A 22,170-nucleotide genomic window follows, 5' to 3' on the forward strand; every position below is an offset into this window, starting at 1 on the left:
GAGGCAATACACCTAAAAGTACATAGGCACTACTAGGTATTTAAGTGAAGAATACAAAAATACTTATTCAAAGGAATATTTGCACCCTGATGTTTATAGCAGCATTATCTACAATAGCCAAATTATGGAAGTAATCCAAGTGTCCACTGACTGATGAATGAAGAAAGAAGATGTAAAATGCACACACATGTATCTGTGCACCTCCACACAATGGAATATTACTCAGCCATCAAAATGAATGAAGTCTTGCCATTTGCAATGATACGGATGGAACTAAAAAGTATTACACTAAGCAAAATAAGTCAGAGCAGGACAAATACCGTATGATTTCACTCATATGTGGAATTTAGGAAGTGAAGCAAACAAGCAAGAGGGGGAATGAAAGAGAGAAAGAGAGAGAGAAAGAGAGTGAGAGAGAGAGAGGCAACCCAGACAGACTCTTAACCATGGAGAGCAAACTGAGAGTTAACCAGAAGGGAGGTAGGTGGGGGGATGGGGGATAAGGCAGGCACTTGTTGTGATGAACCTTGGGTGTTATACGGAAGTGTTGAATCACTACATTGTACACCCGAAACTAATAAGACGCTGTGTGTTAACCGACTGGAATTGCAATACAAACTTTTAAAAAAGCGCCCATCTCCTATGTCAACTGCTGTTTTGGACTGCTGCTACAAGGCGAGATCCCCTGGCATGGATATACAGCCATGGCTTCAGATTACTACCTATTTCTATTTAAAGACTGATCTGCACACTTTCGACAAACTCTGGACAAGACGGTGTGCAATCAGGGGGGAGTGTTTTCATGCTACTTTTAGTTATGAGAGGACGTGCATATTGATACATTGATGATGAAAGCGCGGCTCACCGTGAATGTCCGTAGATTCACTGTTTTCAAGACGTGAAAAGTAACCGTGGCTACATATCGGACTTTTTTGTGTTGTTTGGTTTTCTTGTTAGTTTTTGTTGTTGTTGTTGTTGTTGTTGTTGTTGTTGTTGTTTTGAGAACAAGGTGTTGCATCAGCTTGAAGGTTTTAAAACACATGTTGCTGATACTCTTGGCCCTAAACTTGCTGTAGCACCAAAAGGACACTATTGATTCTCCCAACCTCAATTTTTACAACAACCAAGTCTGTTGATATACTAGATAGACTTGTACCTGGCATAGTTGGTCCGAGGCATTTCAGCCAGTTGCATAATCAATACCATTTGCTTTGCTGGAATCGATCGCGGGATAATTTGAATCAACTGGTAGGTTGTCCAAAGTAAGAGGGGTAGGCCATGGCCTGGCTTAACTATTTTTTTTTTTTAATAAAAATCCTGTGCAAGTCTTTTGCACCTAACTGCCCACATCTTCCATTTCTATTTTTTTTAATTTTTTTTAACGTTTATTTATTTTTGAGACAGAGAGAGACAGAGCATGAACAGGGGAGGGGCAGAGAGAGAGGGAGACACAGAATCGGAAACGGGCTCCAGGCTCTGAGCTGTCAGCACAGAGCCTGATGCGGGGCTCGAACTCACGGACTGCGAGGTCATGACCTGAGCCGAAGTCGGACGCTTAACTGACTGAGCCACCCAGGCACTCCCACATCTTCCATTTCTAAAAATAAATTTCTCTTATGTCTCCCATCCACTTAAGCCAGCACCTCACCTCCCTCTCTATTACAGCCCCATGTGGTGAAAGTTCACCCTCTGTCTCACAGTAGGCACAGTAGGACCTGATGGCCACTGGGGGTGGGGAAGGGGTGAGAGAGGATAAGCTACAGAAATATATCAGAAATATCAGAACTAAATTAGTAGTAGAAATGAATCCTTAAAGGTCAGGCGTCCATTAAAACTTCCAAGGGACTAGTAAACATGATCCAGACGCAGTGATTTACATGCTGGCACAGCAGGGTTTGACACCTGTGTCCCAGTCCTGGCTCAGCCATGCATCGGCCGTGTGACAATGGGGAAGGGATCTAACTTCTCCGTGTCTTTTGTATAAACCGAGGAAAGAAAGTGTAGCAATGGTTAGGGTGATCATATAACCCACTGTCCAAATCAGGGTCCTTTGAAAGTGAAAGGGAGTGTTATTACTAATTATGCTAAGACTAAGGTCATAAACAGGGACCACGCACAGACAAAATGGGGTACATGGTCATTTGGGTAATATTTTCTAACGTATATGGTTGCTGTGAAACTCAAATAAGCCAAGCCATGTGAAATTAATTACTCAAGGGTTGGGCATCCAGGGTGTCAGTTAGCAGTGTGAGTGGGGCTGAGAGTCAAGGGATCCAATGTGAACACCACAAAAATAAGGAGCACTGAGCAGCTTTCAAAGTTGGCTCTGCACGGAGGTCGGTTGGCTTGCATTTCATTTCAGGATGGGAGGGGTTGCAGGCCCCAGACATCAGGGGAGGTATGGAGGCGACTTTCCAGCACGGATGGGGTGCAGCAGGCAGAAGCAGATTGAGATCAGCATGCACTCCTGGAGAGAAGCTGGAGCGAGGGACAAAACGGGATCTGAAGCTTCACTGGCCACACCGACTTCGGATCTGGGGGGAAAGGGAAGGAAGAGAAGAGAAAGGGAGGGAAGGGGAGGGAAGGGAAAAGGAGGGGAAGGGAGGGGAGGAAAGGGGAGGGGAGGGAAGGGAAGTGGAGGGCAGGGGAGGGGAGGGGAGGGGAAGGGAGGGAAGGGAAGGGGAGTTCCACCTCAGTGTTCATATGACCACCCATGAACTTGGTCTGCCCTATAGCTGGGGTCCCTAAAACCTCACCTCTAACTTCCAAATCTCCTCCATCCCTCAAATGCCTAGGTCCACACTTCCTTCTAGATATTTTGCTCCCCACTAATCCAACATTGCCTTTGGGCTTTGTTTCTGAATCAGCTCTGTCTTGCAACGGTCCTACTGCTTTTAATCGCTGCACCATTTATCCCTGCTGCCTCCTTTTTCATTACATTACCGCCCATGTGCAACGGGAACACCAGCACGAGCACAGCTCACACGCACCTGCTGATGGAGGACGGGGTCAGAGAGCAGCCTGTGTTGGGATTTTCCATGCGACCCAGTGCCTGATGCCACAGGCGGCTGCTCTCAGGAACGGTGAGCCTAAGACTTGAAGCCCAGAGCTTCCAGCAAGCCAAGGAGGACAGAGGGGAAGCTGGAAAGAGAGTCATCTGTAGACGTGCCGTGTAGTCCATAGCCACAGGGAGGATTAGATCGGAAGACAGATTCCCAGAGGGAAGACGGGTGTCCAAAAGAGAGCGAAGAACCCAAAGGGACTCCAGAAGGGTGAGCAGGATGTGAGCGTGCAGGCATGGGACATGGTCAACATTCTGTAAACAAGCACATGTCGCTCCAGCTGTCTCTTGTCTGTGTTTTCCCCAATGCGGATTCCAAAAGCTGTGAAGTTCCGCACCCTCAGAACTCCCGGGGATTCATGAACACACTCCCCTGTTGCAATTCCTCTCGTCACCCCCACCGCCCGCCCGATGCTACTTCTCACCGCTTTCCATCTCAGGGTATCCAAGAGCCAGATAGAGATGCCCCCCCCCCCCCCAAATGGCAATCTATGTAGGTTAGAGTTCTGCCGACTGTCAGTTTTCCATGTATTTTCTTAACATGTGCCTCTTTTACTGTGTGTCTGAGTCAGCATGAGCGGATGAATAAAAATGAATGAATAAGTAGCAAACCAACTTACTAAAATGATTCAGAAGCATCTGGCTTTTCTTGGCTTAGCACCTTGGTGTTATTTGTATTATTGCCCTTTTTAAATATTTACTCAACATCCTCCTCACCCCCTCTGGTGTCAGAGGCAAAGGGGAGCTTCCCCTTCATCAGATCGCTGCTTCCAGCCTCTTGCTTTCTGGATGGTTCCTCTCCCCTCCCCTGGCTCCTTCTCCTCAGCAGCATAAAAGCTTCTCCCGCGTATTAAATAAACAAACAAGAATAAAACCTCCCTCAGCCCTGGAATCTCTATGGCTACAGCACTCTCCCTCGCCTTCCCTTCCAGGCAAACAACTGGAAAGAATCATCTAAAGACCTTATTTCTCTCCTTCCTCTTCTCCCATTTGCTCTTGACCCAGGGCAATCTACTGCTGACACTTGCTTCACTGAACTCACTCCACCAAAGGGTCACCAGTCAGCCCTCTGACACGGGTTTTGTAAGGAACAGAGATGGCCTAAGTCTCTCGATGTATTTTGTTCTCTTACAAACGTGTTGCTCTTGGCATTTCATTCATGGTATGAAATTTTTTGTGAAAACCTTCCTCAGGGTGGCTTCAGCGTGGTGAGTTTCCTGAAGCCACAAAAGTTATGCCCTATCATTTGTAATAAAGCACTGGGATCACTCAGGTCACACGCGCACACACGCACGCACACACACAATGATTAGCTTTTCATGCATGGTTGCTGTGCTTTCTAATGGTCTGTGTGGCTGGTTTCTAAAAACACAAGGAAAAAATCATGACCTCTGAGGACCTCCTAGTGTCTGGAGATACGTACTTTGTTCATTACAGTCATTAGTGGAACTGTGCTTTCCGCGTGTGGAGGAACAAACCGTAAGTGATTTGAAACAGAGGAAGAAACAGTCCACATTTTCTCCCCTCTCTCTTTCTTCTTTTTCTTTATTGTACGATAAGACCCTTAACATGAGATCTACTCTTTAAATAGATTAAAAAAAATTTTTTTTTTCAACGTTTATTTATTTTTGGGACAGAGAGAGACAGAGCATGAACGGGGGAGGGGCAGAGAGAGAGGGAGACACAGAACCGGAAACAAGCTCCAGGCTCCGAGCCATCAGCCCAGAGCCTGACGCGGGGCTCGAACTCCCGGACCGTGAGATTGTGACCTGGCTGAAGTCGGACGCTTAACCGACTGCGCCACCCAGGCGCCCCTAAATAGATTTTTAAATGTACCTTGCGGTATGGTCGTCTGTAGGCACGATGCTGTTGAGTGCATGTCTAGAACTTACTCATCTTGCAGAACTGAAACTATACCCACTGATCAATGACTCTCCCTCTTCTCCTCCCCTGTGTACTTTCTTTTAAGTGACTTATTTTTTTTTTTAGAACCTGGTTCACTTTTACACCATATTAAGGACTTCCTGTACACATCTCGTGGCAAGGAAGAATGCTAATCCCCCCAGGAGGCCAACAGAATTTCAACACGTTCCCAAGGCCTTGAGGGCGTCTTTGCCAACAGTAGGGAAGGACGAAGGGATTGCGAATGGAGACGCCATGAGACACCCATGGCTTCCGTGTCTTTCCTCCGGAAAATAAAAAAAAAGATGCCAACGCAGGGCTGTGGCTATTCCTGGAAAGAAGATCGATCACTAGAAATTGTTGTGTTAATTTGGCACTGAAGGAGTTAACCTACGGAAAAGATGTTTCGGATCAACAGTGGGCAGCCAAGTAATATTACGGGCAGTGATATCTTATCAGTATTTTAAAGTTATTGGCTTTACAGGGATTGTAGAAGTAAGGGGAAATAATGGTAATAGACTCAGCAGTCTCTCACAGTGATGTGTATTTACCAAGTATGAAGGAAGCAAGAAGTAGATGCCAGGCACTTTGGCAAGTCATGGGTGGGGCTTACAGAGGCTTGCAACAGTAGACAATAGGGTTTCTACAACACAGTTGTATTCAAAGTCAATGGCAGGACAGACAGAGGCAGTTAAGTTGGCCAGGGAAGTTAGTTATGGTTTCTCAGAGGCTGAAGTCTTTGAGTTGTGTCGTGAAGGATGAATAAACGACACTCGGGAGGTAAAGTGAGGAAAAGTGTTTCAAACATAAAAACCAATGTCCCTCATGAAGCCGTCCTACTTCTGGAGGCCACATCTGGAGGCAGATGTCACTTCTCTGCTAAATGTTGAAATCTCTAAATACAGGCACACCTTGTTTTATTGCACTTCGCAGATAGTGTTTTGTTTTGTTTTGTTTACAAACTGAAGGTTTGTAGCAACCTTGCATTGAGCAAGTCAACTGGTGCCATTTTTCCAATAGCATTTGTTCCCGTCTCTGTGTCACATTCTGGTAATTGTTGCGATATTCCAAACTTTTTCATTATTGTATTTGTTATGGTGATCTGTGATCAAGTGATTAACAGCTTGCCGGAAGCTTGGATGATGGTTAGCATTTTTTAGCAGTAAGGTTTTTTTTTTTTACATAAGGTATATACATTGTGTTGTTTTTTTTTTAATACACAATGCTATTGTGTTCTTAATAGACTACAGTTTAGTGTAAGCATAACTTTTACATGCACTGGAGACCAAAATATTCATTCGACTTGCTTTACTGCCGTATTCACTTTACTGCAGGGGTCTGGAACCAAACCCACATGATCTCTGAGATATGCCTGCGTAAGTGTCGCCCCCTGGTGTCCACTGTGAAAAGAGGCCTCAAGGGCAAACCCTCCTTCATCATCTTTGCCAGATTGTTTTATAAAAGTAACCAAACCGTCATCCTCGGTGTTATTTAATCATCGCATCATGTATCCAAGTTTTTGTTCCTGAACGGCACGGTGAATAAGAGGAAGCACAGACCAAGACCTCCAATAACAACAGTATGAGTCTTTCTCAGTGACTTCACGCGAAGTAAACCTGCTTCTTCTTAGATGACAGACAACAAAGAGAATTATTTCCATTCATTTCTTTGGCCTTAAAGGCTGAGATCTGTCTACCATTCAGGTTTCTTTAACTTACGAGTATAACGGGACACAGGAAGTGTTTTAGTGACTAGTTACCACAGTATGTGAAGAGCCAGACCAGCCAGTCTCAAAGGAAAGAAACAGTAGATGAAATCTCATTACGCACCCCTCCCAGAACGGGCCTGTGGTATCGTTAGATGCTCAGTGCACACCAACTGTGGTATGAACCGTATCAGTGTGGCCTGCCCTGGTGTGGACAAGTGAGAACGAAAAATTAGAGAAAATGATAAGTGCCATCTCTAAGAACGGAAAGGAATTTCAGAAGGTTACAGGCTTGAGTTAGAGTTTGCGGCACACCTACCACCTCAGGAGGGTTTGGATTCCCCCTGGTGGGAGGCAGCAGGCCTTTATTTTACCGATTCACCAGGATACGGATCGTAGGATCAGAACTACCCGTTGGGCAGTGCAACTTTCTCAAGTACAATCAGAGAAAAGACCCACAGTCCTGAGATTATGCTTCACTGATGTTGTTGACTTCGGGTTGAATCAAATAAACGTTTCGTTCAAGAATGGCACGTCTAAAGCAGAGAAAAAAATTTTCATAGCTGTTAGTTTCCAGGGAAGGTTTTCTCTAGTAATAGTCCTTTTTCCAAATTTTATGGACCGGAGTTGTTGGTATATCATTAGCATTTTTCATCCCTAATGGTCTTCATTGTCTATGAAACTACAAAAAATATCATCCCTTTAAAATTCTGTAATATGCACTTATTCTGATAAAATAAGGTCAGTGATTCCCAAGCCACTTTGGTGAGAGAAACCATGTTGTCTTGCATGAACTGCTCAAAGGCCACGGGAGTCCCACTTATACTCTTGCCTCAGGTCTAATGATAATAGAAGCCACTGTTAAGTTCAGTCAGGTCTACCAAAAGCAAATATTATAATACCAAAACCAAGGAGCTATTTAATAATCATAAACGTGATGATGACTAACATTTCTTGAGCATGGCCTGAATGCTCAGCATTTTCTCACTTCATCTGTGATGTGAGTGTCATCTTGTCCCTTGTAAGTGGGTTAAATGGTAGCCCCTCCAAGAGATGAGTACACATCCTCATCCGTGGAACTGGTGAAGGTGACTTTATTTGGGAAGAGTCCTTGCAGCTGGAATTAAGTTAAGGATTTTAAGATGAGATCATTTTGGATTATCGGGGTGGACTCTAAATCCAAAGGCAAGCGTCCTCATAAAAGGAGGGTGGAGGACACGCAGAGAAGAGGGGCCACCTGAGAATGGGTCGGAGATTGCGATGACACAGTCACAAGCCAAGGAATTGGTTCCAGGGAGCTACTAGAAACTGGCAGAGGCAAGGAAGGATTCACCCCTAAAATCTTCAGAAGGAGCACGGACTTGTTACCTACTTGATTCAAGTCTTCCAGCGTGTGAAAGAATAAATTTCCGCGGTAAGCCACATAGTTTGTGTTAATTTGCTATGGTACCCCTGGGAAACGAACGCATCCCTATTTTAAAGCTGAGAAACCTGAAGCTCAGAGAGGCTAAACAACTTTCCCAGGGCCACACAGCTAGTATTAATATATGGGAGAGCCATGTTTGCATGCGTCGTTCTGATGCAAGAATATGGGCTCTAAGCATAAAGCCACAGGCCTGGCTTAAAAGTCTGGAGAGCATTTATTTTCCTAAGTGAAAACCATGAATGCCTAGTGTGCTGATCAGAGTTTCAGAGCAGCCCCTTCCGGCAGCTTCCTGCCTCCAGAATCAATTGTTTGCATTAAAAGAGCCATTAGGGTCTATCCATCAGCAATCCATACCTCTGTGGGGCCCAGCTTCCAACTCAGGGAGAAGAGAGTTCTGCATTCGGCCCCCAAAGTAGCCGTCAGGGCCTTGCTTTCTTTCTCTAATCATCCGGATGATCATCTCTACCCAAGCTGGGCAATAAGACAAGAGGGAATGAACGTTAAATTAAATCTATAAAGTGCTTGAAATCAATCACGCCTTCCGTGAAACTAATTTTAGAAAAGAGGTCAGCAGGTATATTGGAGTCACTTTGGAAGAGACCTGAGAAATGGGGCTTCCTGTTGTCTTTAGAAAGAACTTCGTTGTCGTGAGATGGAATCTGTCTTGCCTCTACATCGGGGACAGCTGCCCTAGGGAAACAGCAAGTCTCTAGTAGTCAAAGTCGTGACTTGATGCTCTAAGAACAGGCTTCCCCTGCTCCCCTCCCCCCTCCCGAAGAGCAGCAGTCACCCATCCATCATCCACGGGCCACCAGGCAAGCTCTCAGGGACACAGCACATGATTTCAATCGGTGGTAAATCCATGGAGGGGACAAAACAAATCTTTAAAACATGTAAAGTTTTGGGGCGCCTGGGTGGCTCGGTTGGTTAGGCGTCCAACTTCGGCCCCGGTCATGACCTCACAGTTCCCGAGTTCGATCCCCGCGTCGGGTTCTGTGATGACAGCTCAGCGTCTGGAGCCTGCTTGGCATTCTGTGTCTCCTTCTCTCTCTGCCCCTCCCTCGCTCACGCTGTCTCTCTCTCTCTCAAAAATAAATAAACATTAAAAATTAAAAAAAAATAAAAAAATAAAACATGTAAAGTTCATGCAATTCCAATTGGATCTCCACTCCAGCAATGTTGATTGAATGCTACTTACCTATGGATCGGCAACTTGATTTTTGCCAAACTGCTGTATCACTTGCTAGTATATCCTCAACATCCTTTGAGTCAGTGTCTTCATTTTTTTTTTCCATAAAATTTTATTTTCAAGTAAAACCGTACGCCTTGACCATAAGTGAAATGGAGTATCAGTTGTCAAAAAACAGAATAATGAAAAGCAATTTGAAAATATAAGGACAAAATTAAGTACGTGCTGCTATTCAATTCTACCTACCAAATTCTATCCGTGCTACTGATTCTACTGACCAAACGTTGCCTACCAAAGTTTAAGCCCAAACCCGCACTCTCTTTGTGAGAAGGGGAGACTGGCCAATGCTAGGCCGGTGGTTAAGGCCAAACGGACTGTAAGCCGAGACTTTATCCTTGGTGTAATCAGGAGCATTGGAAGAGAATCAAAAAGAAAGTAACTTTTCACAGCGTGAGTTGATGTTATTTATTTCTTTTGGGGGGCCGATGTTATTTAAAGCTGTGTATGAAATCCCCCCGAAAAAATCCTGAGTATGATCAGCTCTAGGCAGTTCACACTTGGGGAAAGAGTGCTAACTTGCGCGGGGGGGGGGGGGAAGGGGGAGCAGGTAAGTAAAGTAATTTTAATACAACATATGTATACTTTAAAAGTTTAATTAATATGAAATCCACCTTCATTTTTCCCCCCACCTTTACTATATGGACTGTTTCTATACCTTCTATTTATTGCAATCTTTGTTCGAGTGGCATGGGTTACTGTAAAATCTCCTGATTTTTCTCACTGCAATCTTTCTCTGCTTCAGGTTAAGTTTACAAATTCACTCCTATCAGGGGCACCTGGCTGGCTTGGTCGGCAGAGCGTGTGACTCTTGATCTTTGGGTTGTGAGTTCAAGCCCCGAGTTGGGTGTAGAGATTACTTACAAAGAACATCTTTAAAAAACTTCACTCATATCACAACTGAAAACATCCACACCTTCCTTATCAGATGATTTCAAATGAGGAACAAACTATAAGGTCCTTGTTAATCCAACTCTTCTCTACTAGGTAAGCTAATAGTGTCCTTGCCATGTCTTAAATATTTAAGCACTCACTCATTTATGATTTTGCTTCTGTCATTTTTTGCACTTTAGAGTCACTCTCAATGCTTCTAGTCGAAATCCTACTCATTTGCAAAGACCAGCTCAAAAAGCACATTTGTGGAGGTGCTGTGACCAACGCGATTTCTCTATTCTGCGTTTCTATTTTCTCTATTATACCCATCGCACACTGTCCAACATGAATTGTTTGGAGGTACTTCTTATTTGTATTGATAGTTTTCATTTATGTGTGGAGAAAAAAAAAGTGGCAAGGAAGCCATAGCTAGGGTTGAAGAAAAATACTGATGGATATAAAAGTTGGCATCTCCTATTGTCTGTGTCTTCTCAACATCAATGATCTGGGCCTAACAAGTGTAAAGCAAACCTTGAAAAGGGGAAAGTAAAGCCTTTGGTTTTAGTAGAGGACTTGAAGCCAGGAGGATCCAAACTCCAAGCCCGGAAAATCACACCGTACTGTATGGCAAGAGCTCATTCACCTGCAACCTAGGTTCCGAGGGTCTATGGACAGGCCACAAAACCTGAGATGCACATATGCATCACAGAATTTATAAAAAGAATGCAAAGTAGATTCTGTCATCCACCATCTTCCCTGATGTTTAGTTCCAGCAAATTCCTAGAGTAGATATTAACAGGATGGTTTGTTGGCTCTTGGGAAAGGAAAAGTTGGTCATGAAGAGTCACCACAAATCATTGTGCTGTGAATCAGGTCATGACAATCTTGTTTCCTTTTACTTAGGCCTGAAACAGGATGATTGCATGAATTTTTTAAAGGTATCTGATAAGACCTCGGAGATGTTTTTGTAGACACGTTGGAGTGTGGTTTCTAGCAGTGAGTATAACTGCTCTCCCTTGACTCTGTTGAATTAGACACATGCGTGAATGGAACATGTGACAAAGTCATGAGGCTGGTTTGTTGTAGATGACATAAAGGTAGAAGCAAAAGTAATTAATCGGTTGGCATATCCAGAATCCAAAATGTTCCCTCATGCAGGCTAAGTCTAAGAAGATGAACTTCAATGAAGAGTAAAAGTAGATCTTGATTTAAATTTTGAAAAATCCATGGTAGGGGCACCTGGGTGGCTCATTAGATTGAGCGTCGACTTTTGATTTCAGTTTAGGTCATGATCTCATGGTTGTAAGATTGAGACCCATGTCGGGCTCTGTGCTCAGCAAAGCCTACTTGGGATTCTGTTTCCCCCTCTCTCTCTGCCCCTCTCCCACTCACATGTACATGTGCACACACTCTCTCTCTTTCAAAATAACTAAACTTAAAAAAAAAAAAACAAAAAAAAACCCATGATATTATAGAGATGTGATCTACCTGTGCATCATGGAAAAGACTTTGGTATTAGTATAAACCAGCATGTAGTTAAGTTGTATTGGCAGAAAACCAGTATTTATAAGAAAGGCAATGGTAATCTTGGTTTTCTTGACATTGATAAATGTTGAAAATGGTGTTCAGTTCTTAGTTGACAGAGTATGAAGGTTGTAGACAAACCAGGATCGATTTGGGAGACAGTAATGAGGATGCTGAACAATATGCATAAGGAAGTTCTAAAGAATGATGATTATAGTTGGAAAGATAAGACTATATCAGGCAGGCTAATTGTTGTAAAAAAAAAAAAAAACAAAACTTAAAAATAGCCGTGCACAAAGAGTTATGCCTAATTACAAGCGTGGCCAGTGATATGTATCTTATGCTTTGACAAACTCTTACCATTTATTTTAGTAGCGGGACAGGAAAAGATGAAAATCCAGCAAATACAATATATTCAATATAACCCAAAGGAGTAAATATAAAGCCATTGTCAAAGTCCAGAGAAATAAATTCCAATTCCACAAATAAGGAATGTTCTAGAAATAAAAGTTGTACTAAAAGTTGTACTAAAAGTTGATGGCTAATAAAAATGGAATTAGCCATCTTGCCATTCATTCAACAACTATTTCTTGAGTGAAGACTCTCTGTTATGCATACACAGATACTGGGTAATTGACACGTATTCTTCTGAGCCAGTATTTTAAACCAATAACTTATGCTGATTTCAGGAAAACATTCATGTTTTTAAAAGATACATAAAAACATATTTAGATGGGCATTGAAGAGGGCATCTTTTGGGATGAGCACTGGGTGTTGTATGGAAACTAATTTGACAATAAATTTCATATAAGAAAAAAACATATTTATTAGCATTTATGCTTTTCAATAATCAGCTGTACTTCTTCTTTAATATATTTTCTTCAGGCTGACCTAAATTTCAGTGGGTCACTACCTAAATTTCCTTAGAATTAGCAGTTCGGAGCATTAGTATTGCTTCCTCTATCAAACGGTACAGAACTATTATTATGTACCAAAGATCACATTACAGAGCTAATGGGATCATGAAAAAAAAAAAAAAAAAAAAAAGCCTAGCTCTCCAATCTTACAAATAAGGAAACTGAAATGTAATGGGGTAAGTACCTTCTGTAGTGACATACACAATATGAAAGCACAGGTCCGCCGAATCTGTCCTTAGTATTCTATCTGATACCCCATCAGAGGTCCATAATGTTCCTCAGGCCACTGTATGTGGGCACAGAGATGGACTGAACTGACTGAACAACCAACCATGCCAAATGAACACCATCGCCTCTGTTCCTAAACAAGGTCTCACTTGTAATGCTTAAACAAAATACGTGCCAGAAGATATGCATTTATCATGCTAAAATAAAGGCTCCACTGCAGATAGATTTACGAAAAGATTCCAATGTGGTAATCTAAGTGACTTCAGCCTCACATGATGTTATGGGGCCAGCAGCCAACGTTAGAAGGACCCAGTCGGGAAGTGAGGATATGGCGCCCTCTAGGGAGGACTGCTTGAAAAGTCAAGTCTACTCAGTAAGGGGTCATGGATGACTGAGTTTAAAAAGTCCCGTTAAAATTTCATGTCACCGGTTGAAAGCTTTCAACTAAACTAAGAATTAGATTTTTAGCTAAGGTGTAATGTTCTATCTACCAAAACTAAAACATCAATCGCTGAATCAAAATATTAAAAATAGATGATATGAAGCTCTATAAGAGAGAAACCTAGGGAAGCTAGGGAACCTAGGGAAGCTGTCTGAAGAATAAAGTAGTCTCAGCTAAACTTTTTTTTTTAAGTTTATTTATTTATTTATTTATTTTGAGACAGAGAGAGTGTAGGCAGGGCAGAGAGAGAAAGAGAAAAACAGAATCCCAAGCAGGCTCTGCACTGTCAGCACGGAGCCCTAAGTAGGGCTCGAACTCATGAACTGCAAGATCATGACCTGAGCCAAAATCAAGAGTCGGATGCCTAACTGCGCCACCTAGGAGCCCCTCACCTGAACGTCCAAGTTAGTATTAGGGAATTCCCCTCTGAGATTTCAAAAGCAAGAGTGTAAAATATTCACTGTATCCATTTATTTGCTGCAACCAAATAAGAGATTGCTTTTGCAATCGTCCTTCCTATAAAAGACCTGTTTAATCCATCCCAGTGTCTCCCTGCAAATCTCATTTCACCCTGGGTGGTTTGTGGCAATGTTGGCAGAACGTCTGCAGAGAAGAAATACAGATGGAAGGGTGGGAAGGACACAGGGACAAAGGCACCTCCTGAGGTTTAAGAAAAGTCTGGCAAACTATATTCAGAGTTTGCTTAACAAGAAAAGCTCTGCAACAGCCACAAATTCAAACTGGCCACTTAAAAGACCCACCCACGGATCTTCATTTTGACTCAACTGTATGCTTGGGTTCTACCCACACTGAACGATGCGGTCAAGCCTCTCAAATGGACGGATATGGGTTCCAAGACACTGAGAGGGGCCTCTGTATTGCCCTCTTCCTCTTAGCTGAGACACTAAGGCTCCTTTAACAGGTGTAGCAGTTAGTCGCTGCTGAGTGACAAACCACCCCAAAACTCAGGGCCTTACCAGAAATGCGACCATTTTTTACTGCTAAGGAGCTTAGCCGGGGATTCACTCACGTGTCTGCAATCCGCCACAGTTCAGCCAGGAAGCTGTGTGAATCTCTGGGGCCTTGGCAGACGCTCCTCTTTCCCAGTAAACATCATCCTCCAAAAGCTAGCCCAGGGGTTTTCTCCAGATAAAAGCGGAGGAACAAGAGAGTAAGCAGGAGCACTCGGGAGGCTGTTCCACCTCTGTATGTGGGTGAAGTTTATTCCTGTCTCATTGGCCACGGCGAGTCAGAACACCAGGCTCAGAGTCAGTGTGGGAAGGCATCCCCGAAAGTCCTGGACTGAGGGGATTTTGAAGAACCAGGGAGGTTGATGCAATCCATTTACCAGGACAGGGGTCGGGAACTGATAGGGTCCGACCGGAAGTAAAGGCACAGCCAATACCTCAGACACAGGTACGAATCACTACTCTGCATGCCTGACAGCGGTTTCTTTGGAAGAGTGGGATTTGAGGAGGGGAAGAAAGATCAAGAAAGCAAAAGAAAGTCTCAGAAGGGGAATACAGGGAGGGTATAATCAACTCTAGGGCTCTCAACCTTACTGGTCACCAGGACTGCCTGGGGGGGCTTACAGAAAAACACACTGCTGGGTGAAGGGGTGGGGCCTGCTAATTTGCTCTTCCAACAAGTCCCCAGGCCATGTGATGCCATTGCTACTGTGGGAAGGGTTAGGGGGCACACACTTGGGAACCTCTGCTATAGAAAGTCTTGGTGGGGCCCAGAAAGGGGTTTCAGGCACTTCTTTGTTCCAACATCGGTTAAGCATTTCATCTTTTGGTTGAAGTCAGTTCATCTGGTTTTAGGAGCCCACATTTTCAAAGAACCAAATGGAGTTGGGAATATTGATTCAATCTTGAAAAATGGATAGAGAAAAGAAAACAGAAGGGTTTCATAGCAGACAGGTCAATGAATCCAGGCTTAGAAATAGTTAAGTTCACAGCACTAAATCCTGTGAGACTTTTCTTCCAACGAAGCATCTAGCTTGTGTTAAATAAAGCTTTATTCACATAAATGTAAGCTTTAAGTTTAAGCTTTATTTGAATAAACTAAATAGCACAGCAAGGGCATAAGGACCCGTCCTCCTCACTGGTCTAAATCAAACCAAACCTTGAGTAAGGAGGCCTATATCTTCTCGGTTGATGAGTCAAATACTTTGAAGGAAAACATGCTGAAATGTTTCAGGTTTTAGAAGCAAGACTGAACGTGACTCACTCCGCCTAACAGGAGGGCATGCTTTCTCTGATAAAGTTAAGTCGTGATGAAAAATACTGATAGGATATCAGTAATGGCACATGGGTACAGTCCAGACTCTTGCACAGCAAGCGACTCCTGTCAAATGATGGGGTTCAAAGGTTTGATGCCAATAAAGACTACTGTAAAAAAACAAAGAGAGATGATGTTGCAGAAGTTTCCAGAAAGGACTTGTGGTTTCTATGGCAAGTAGAGAAGTCACAGGTAACACATTCCTTGGTTGCTTCTGGTAAGAAATTTAAATAAAAGCATCACATCTGCCGCACAGACAAACCTGCTAACGGAAAGGTGCACCGGAAACTTCCAGCTTCTCGAAGTGATTCCCTTTCACTAGTCAGCGAGGAAGGAGGTGGGATAAATCGAGACAGCTTGAAGAAAATTAATCTAACTTAGCTCTCACAGGGTGTCAACTCTTGAGACCGATGTCACCAGCCAACAGGAGAGGAAAAACAGGTCTGCAGTTACGACTTCGGTGTACGTATGGCTTTCCCATATAATAAAATTGTGAGGGTGTGGTTTTTAAAATGAAATGCATTCCCTTAAGCCTGATCTTTAAAGAATAAAAGAAGACAGAAGGCCCTCTGTCCTTTAGCAAAGGACACTCAGCCAAGTCAGGTCCAGAGCTGGGGAGAGCTGAGTGAGAGAAACACTTCGGGGCTCGCAGGACACCTGGCTCCTGACAGGGAGGCTGTGTCAATATGCAAATTGGCGCAGGCATTATAAAAAGGCACCCAAAATGTCAGGCTTTCAGAGGAAAGTCTAGCTGCTCTCAGCTCCAGTGTGAGCCAAACGAGCTAGTGTCAACATGGCCCAAGCTGCTTTCGAGACAAGGCCCACGGAGAGTGGCTCCCTGGAACAAGCTCAAGGTCACGGGCGCTTCGTGGGGAAGACGACTTGACTGCTTGGCAAATCCATTAAGCAGGGAGGAGAACCTGAAAATGGCTTTACGTGGTACTGTTACTATCAGTAACAATTCAACACATCACGTGGCCCCGGATTTCCCCAAATGAGGCCCCGTTCATTCAGAATCTGAAATCCTCGGTCGCGGAGTGAAGACGTCACCTGTGAATTCACCAAGAGAAATGTGAGGGCCCCCCTCCACCCCCCGCCAACCTGCACAGGTTCTACGAAAGGTCGAAGGCTCCCCATCCGGGTTTCCTGACTCTGCTCTGGACCAGACAGTAATGGACAGTCCTCAGGCATGTTCCTTTCACGCGACCCAAAGACTCAAAGTATCCTTAATGATCTCTTGGCTAAATGAGGAGCTTTGGAAAAGCTCTGGAGGCATGAATGACAATTCTATAAAACCTCCTAAATATACTTCCAACTTCGTTTTATTTCAGTACTAATTTCACGCTAAATTCCATCTGCTTCCACTTTATTTTAAAAAAAAAGAGGAAGACAATTCCCAAATCCTCTAATCTGCTTGTGTAATAACATCTGTTTTCTCAGTTTCATACTCAGTTTTCAAAAAATTATAGCACCAAGAGAAGTTGTCTTTCCCATTAGATCTCAAAAGGAGAGATATTAACAATAAAACCAGGACATATCGCTCCTTGTACCTGACAAGGTACCTCCCATTCCCAAAGCCTTTATCTCGCTTCATGCTTGTAACGAATAATAGAAATAAAATAATAATTATAAATTGCGAACACTGGAGAAAAGATAAAATGTTAAAAATACTTGATTAAAAAATTAATCTTTAAGAAAATCGTATAAGGCAAGTGTGATTATTGTCCCCATTTCTACAAGGGGAGAAAAATGGAAGTTTCTCTCAGGTCACACAGACACTACTGTTCTTTTTTTTTTTTTTTAATTTTTTAATGTTTATTTATTTTTGAGAGAGAGACAGAGACGGAGACAGAGACAGAGTGTGAGCAGGGGAGGGGCCAAGAGAGAGGGAGACACAGAATCCCAAGCAGGCTCCAGGCTCTGAGCTGTCAGCACAGAGTCCAATGCGGGGCTCGAACTCATGAACCGAGAGATCATGACTGCAGCCAAAGTCGGACACATAAACGACTGAGCCACCCAGGCGACCCCAGACACTACCGTTCTTGAGCCTTAACTGCATATCAAAATATTTGGAAACTTATTTTCCTGGTTAGCTACAACAGAGTTAAATAATAATTCAGTCTTGATTAATACTCTGAGTTCATTCATATCAAAGAAAGTACACAGATAATTTATTTGTTAAAATCAGTTCGCAGTCTTTTTTATTGAAAATACACGGAATTTTCAGTACCCTAAAGACAAATAAGAAAATAATCATTTACGTGCTGGATAACATGCATTATCAAAACCCCCTAAATATAAAGGCCTCTGATCACTCAAAAGTACATTTGTTGTTGCTTGAAGAGTTAAATGTGCTGGTCTAAAAAGTGTGGTAAGGCTTAGTGTATTTTAAAGTATTAACTCTCAGAAACCGCTCCAGGAGGAATACGGGTAAATCCCATTCATCAATCTCTGTTTCTCCTATCTGGCCTGATCATGAAGAGAAAGTTCGTGATTCTGATATGAATAAAATTATGTAGGTCAGATCACTGCAGCAAAAGTGGAGAGTTGGACATGTGCCTCAATCAAGCTAGGGCCTCAAATTGCTTAGATGATAAACCCTTCAATGCTTCACTATGATCAGTTTGGGGCAACCTAATCTATCTGTGCTTGACATTACTTAGGAATAGGCATCAATGATGGCATCCTACATGTGTTTAATGCCAGTGTTTGAAAGAGGAATTTATAGCTTCTTGGGGTGCTCTTCGGTTCAATCACTGACTCCCCAGAATCACCGATGATGTCACAGAATTGAGATAGAAAATTCAGTGTGGGCTGCAAGGCTTTGTGTGTGTGTGTGTGTGTGTGTGTGTGTGTGTGTGTGTGTATGTGTGTGTGTGAGAGAGAGAGAGAGAGAGAGAGAGAGAGAGAGGTGGGGAGAAGGGAGGGAGAAAGAGGGAGAGGGAGCGGGAAGAGAGGAGGAAACAATAATAGATGAGGAAAAGTAGAGTCGCTCAAGAAATACTGAGCTTTCCAAACATTTAAGACCTTTACGTATTTTTCTTCCTTCTCCTTTTTGTGTCCTTTAGCAAACTGCCACTTACACAGCAGCCATAATTTAAAGATCTTTAGGAAAGATCCCTGTCTGATTCCTCTTACCAGGACATTGTGCAAATCTCTTTCTTTATCAAACCAATCCTTGCTGGCTCAAGTCCAGTCATCTGCCCATTGTGCAAGCCCAGGGTGTGACATGCTCTCAGTGATGAGACAGATGCCCAGTAAGAGAACCACAGTGACCCCGGCCGAAGACTGGCTCAGCTCAGTCCCAGTAGGAGATCACTAACTAGGCCCAGCAGGGACCCCTGCCCGAGTTTCACCAAAATGCACAGAAAGTAAACAGCAGTTTGATTTCCCACTGGATATGAATGCTCCCTTTCTCTTTCACAACCTCATGGTTCCTTGTGGAAAAAAAGTTTTTCTTTTCGAGAGAAGATTCCACAGTAATAATGACGGGATTTTAATGACATCTGTCAAGAAATCATCATTTCACAATTTTAGATGTACTTGGGACTCTTTCCTCCTTAAATATGACTTTTATTCTATCAAACTTCAGCATTAAGCTATAGGAGGGCATCATCTCTCCATCTTAACATATTACAGCAGTTTTTGATAAAATCCTTTGCTATTTTTTGTAGGGAAATTTACTTTCACTTAATTAGAATTTTCAGCAGCTAAGCTGTTCTCAACACAGGGACATCCAAAATATCATTTCAAAAATGTCTTAGTGTCTCCAAAAGATAGATGAGGAAGGCATTTTGGGGTTACTATGATATTTCATAACTCTAAGAAGTAGGTGATATCATTTAAAAATTCCCAAAAGTCAGCATATAGAAGTTATTTTTAAAAATACAACTTAAAAACTCACTGGATACAGATGCCTATGGCAGGATAAAAAAAAATTCTTACATCAAAATGTAAATTTTAAACCCACATTTTGCCTCTGGGAATTTTAAAAATAATATCACCTACTTCCCAGGCTAACTAGATATTATGGGAGCCCGAATGATTTTCTTATATATCTTCTGGAGACAATGAAAATTTTTGAGATGATATTTTGGATCTGTCTGTATTGAGAAAAAGCTTAGTTGCTGCAAAATTCTAAGTAAGCGGGAGAAAATCTCCTTATAAAAAATAAAACTCTGTTATAATATTATAGGACATTAATTATGGTACATTATGTTACTGGTAAATTACTAAAATTATATTCTGTTTTGTAGTGTGTGAGATTAATCAGCTTATATTTATTGTAATTGATTACTGACGTATTTAGATTAATATCTGTAATCTTATTTTACGATATCTACTAATCATGCTTTTCATCTTTTTTTTTATTACAAGCTCAGTTGAAATGATATATTTTTTTTAAATTTTTATTTATTTTTGAGAGAGAGAGAAACAGAGTGCAAGCAGGGGAGGGCAGAGAGAGAAGGAGACACAGAATCCGAAGCAGGCTTCCGGCTCTGAGCTGTCAGCATAGAGCCCGACCTGGGGCTCGAACCCACGAACTGCGAGATCATGAGCTGAACGGAAGTCAGACGCTTAACCGACTGAGCCCCCCAGGCACCCAAAATGATATGTTTTAATTTTTTTTTCTCCTCTGCTGGTTTAGAAGTTCACTATTTTATTTCTCCTCCTCAGTTTACTGTATCTAAAGTCATCATTTCTTCCCCTTTCATATGTTTAATCTCCCAATTTCTCTGAATTTTGTTTTGTGTGAATTCAGTGCCATCTTTTTAATACATTAGTTCTCTCTTGAAATGGATCTAGTCTGATTAAGTTCAGGGGACGTTATTTTCATTTCTATGATTTTCCAACTGGTTAATTTGCTTTGTTTTATTAGAAGCCATTGCTTCTTCCTTTACTTGCTGAAGGTTCCAATGCAAACTCCATTATGAGGGGATGCAAAACACTGTAATGTGGTTTTAATGTAACTGGTGATTGATCTCTACCATTGACCTGTTCTCATTTGAAGGATGAGTAAAAATCACCAGCTCCTGGGGAGGGGGAGTCTGGGTGGAGCATTTTCTAATTATTTGAGATTCTCTTAATTTACAGTATGTCACAAAATTTGTAAACAGGATCTGCTTTTTTCTTTTTTTAAAGAAACTCACGAATATATTCAATGATAAAAATACAAAAATAAAACATTTTTGGAATAGAACCTGGAAGATGGCCAAAATATATTTCGTTATTTTCATAATACTGCACCTTGGCAGTTTGTGCGATTGAAATTTTATTCAATAACCACTCTTCAAAGATGGCTGTGTTTTAGTGTACTTTTAAAGAAGGCTTTTTAGGATCACCATTCTTATTTACATGTTACCAGAACCACATTCATCTTCTGATTGTTGATTTAAAGAGGTACTTGTCTTAGGATTTGTTTTCCTCATCTGTTCTGAAATTTTAGTCCGCTGACGAATCTTGAGTCAGAAGGTAGGGCCATCCAACTTTTCATCCTAGACTGGTGATTCCATCACAAGGTAACTGGACAGACCCCGGACCCGAGCCATCTGGTAGCTCGGCTGAGGCTGAGAGGCTGTGTTTTGGAATCTGGCTGTCAGGAATGGGACAGCGTGGTGGTGGCTCTTTCCAGACCTTTTTAAGGAGACTCTCCATTCCAATCCCTGGTTGCCAGGTTTGAACTTGGTCTCAGATGCCTGCCTTGAATAAGGTTCATTCGGTATCTGATGCTCAGAGGCACTATCCCTGCCATCTAAGTACTCTTTGTTTTCAGTCCCTCTGATTGCTTTTTGTTTCTGCTTAGTTTCTATTTTTACCTGAAAGATTCTAAAAAATCTTTACATTTGGTAGGAATGGGAAAGGTGGAGGGGAAGCCTTGAAATGTCAACTAAATGCAATAAAATGTCACTCACTGAAAAGAAAAATAATCAGCTAGAACAAGAACATTTTGGCCAGAAACTTCACTCAAACTCTTTAGGCTTCAGTGTCCCCGTCTTCGAGTTTCAGTGCGGCTTAAACGAGATAGGAGTATTTTATGATAATCCCATCTTAAACTTCTTGGCCGAACATAAAGACACAAAATTATGTACTATTTATGCTTATCATCTAGTCTATCATGGCTGCATCACTAGAGTCAGGGTACCTTGAGCAAGTAGGCTAAAAGGTTGATCTCTAGCACATAATTCGCTTTTTAAATGTCTTACGATGACCTTTTTGATATAAAATATGCAAGTAAAAGTGAAAAAAAAGTGGTCTACATATTAAGATTCTCTGCTTTTATCTGAACTTTTACATCATATGGAAAACTTCTTAGATTTAATGCTCAAAACAAGATCCACTTTTATTAATTGGTTATCATTTGCATTTGTTCAGAAGCTTTTGATTAAAAAAGAGGGTTTTCCTGTTTCAATTGATATAAGAAGGCGAATATTTTATCAGAAATCTAGAAAGTGACATTATCTAAACGCACATTCTGTCCCAAATAAGAAATCCTCTTACTTGCAGTTTCTAAGTTTACAAGCTTAAGCCCAAATAAGACTAAAACCAAGAAAACCTTCCGAAAG

General features: G+C 42.2%; 1 protein-coding gene and 1 long non-coding RNA gene across 4 annotated transcripts in view; both read right to left on the reverse strand.

Annotated features, from left to right (window-relative positions):
- The window catches only part of DOCK10 (dedicator of cytokinesis 10), a 271,379-nt gene that overhangs the window by 224,731 nt on the left and 24,478 nt on the right, over positions 1 to 22,170 (reverse strand). The window lies entirely within an intron of this gene.
- Positions 6,966 to 9,087, reverse strand: LOC109502898. The gene is made up of 2 exons (XR_002161798.3): positions 8,449 to 9,087; positions 6,966 to 7,204 (listed from the first exon to the last, which is right to left on the reverse strand). It is a non-coding gene; the product is annotated as an uncharacterized LOC109502898 (long non-coding RNA).

Source organism: Felis catus, chromosome C1 (assembly GCF_018350175.1).
Source record: "Felis catus isolate Fca126 chromosome C1, F.catus_Fca126_mat1.0, whole genome shotgun sequence".
Taxonomy (NCBI): domain Eukaryota; kingdom Metazoa; phylum Chordata; class Mammalia; order Carnivora; family Felidae; genus Felis; species Felis catus.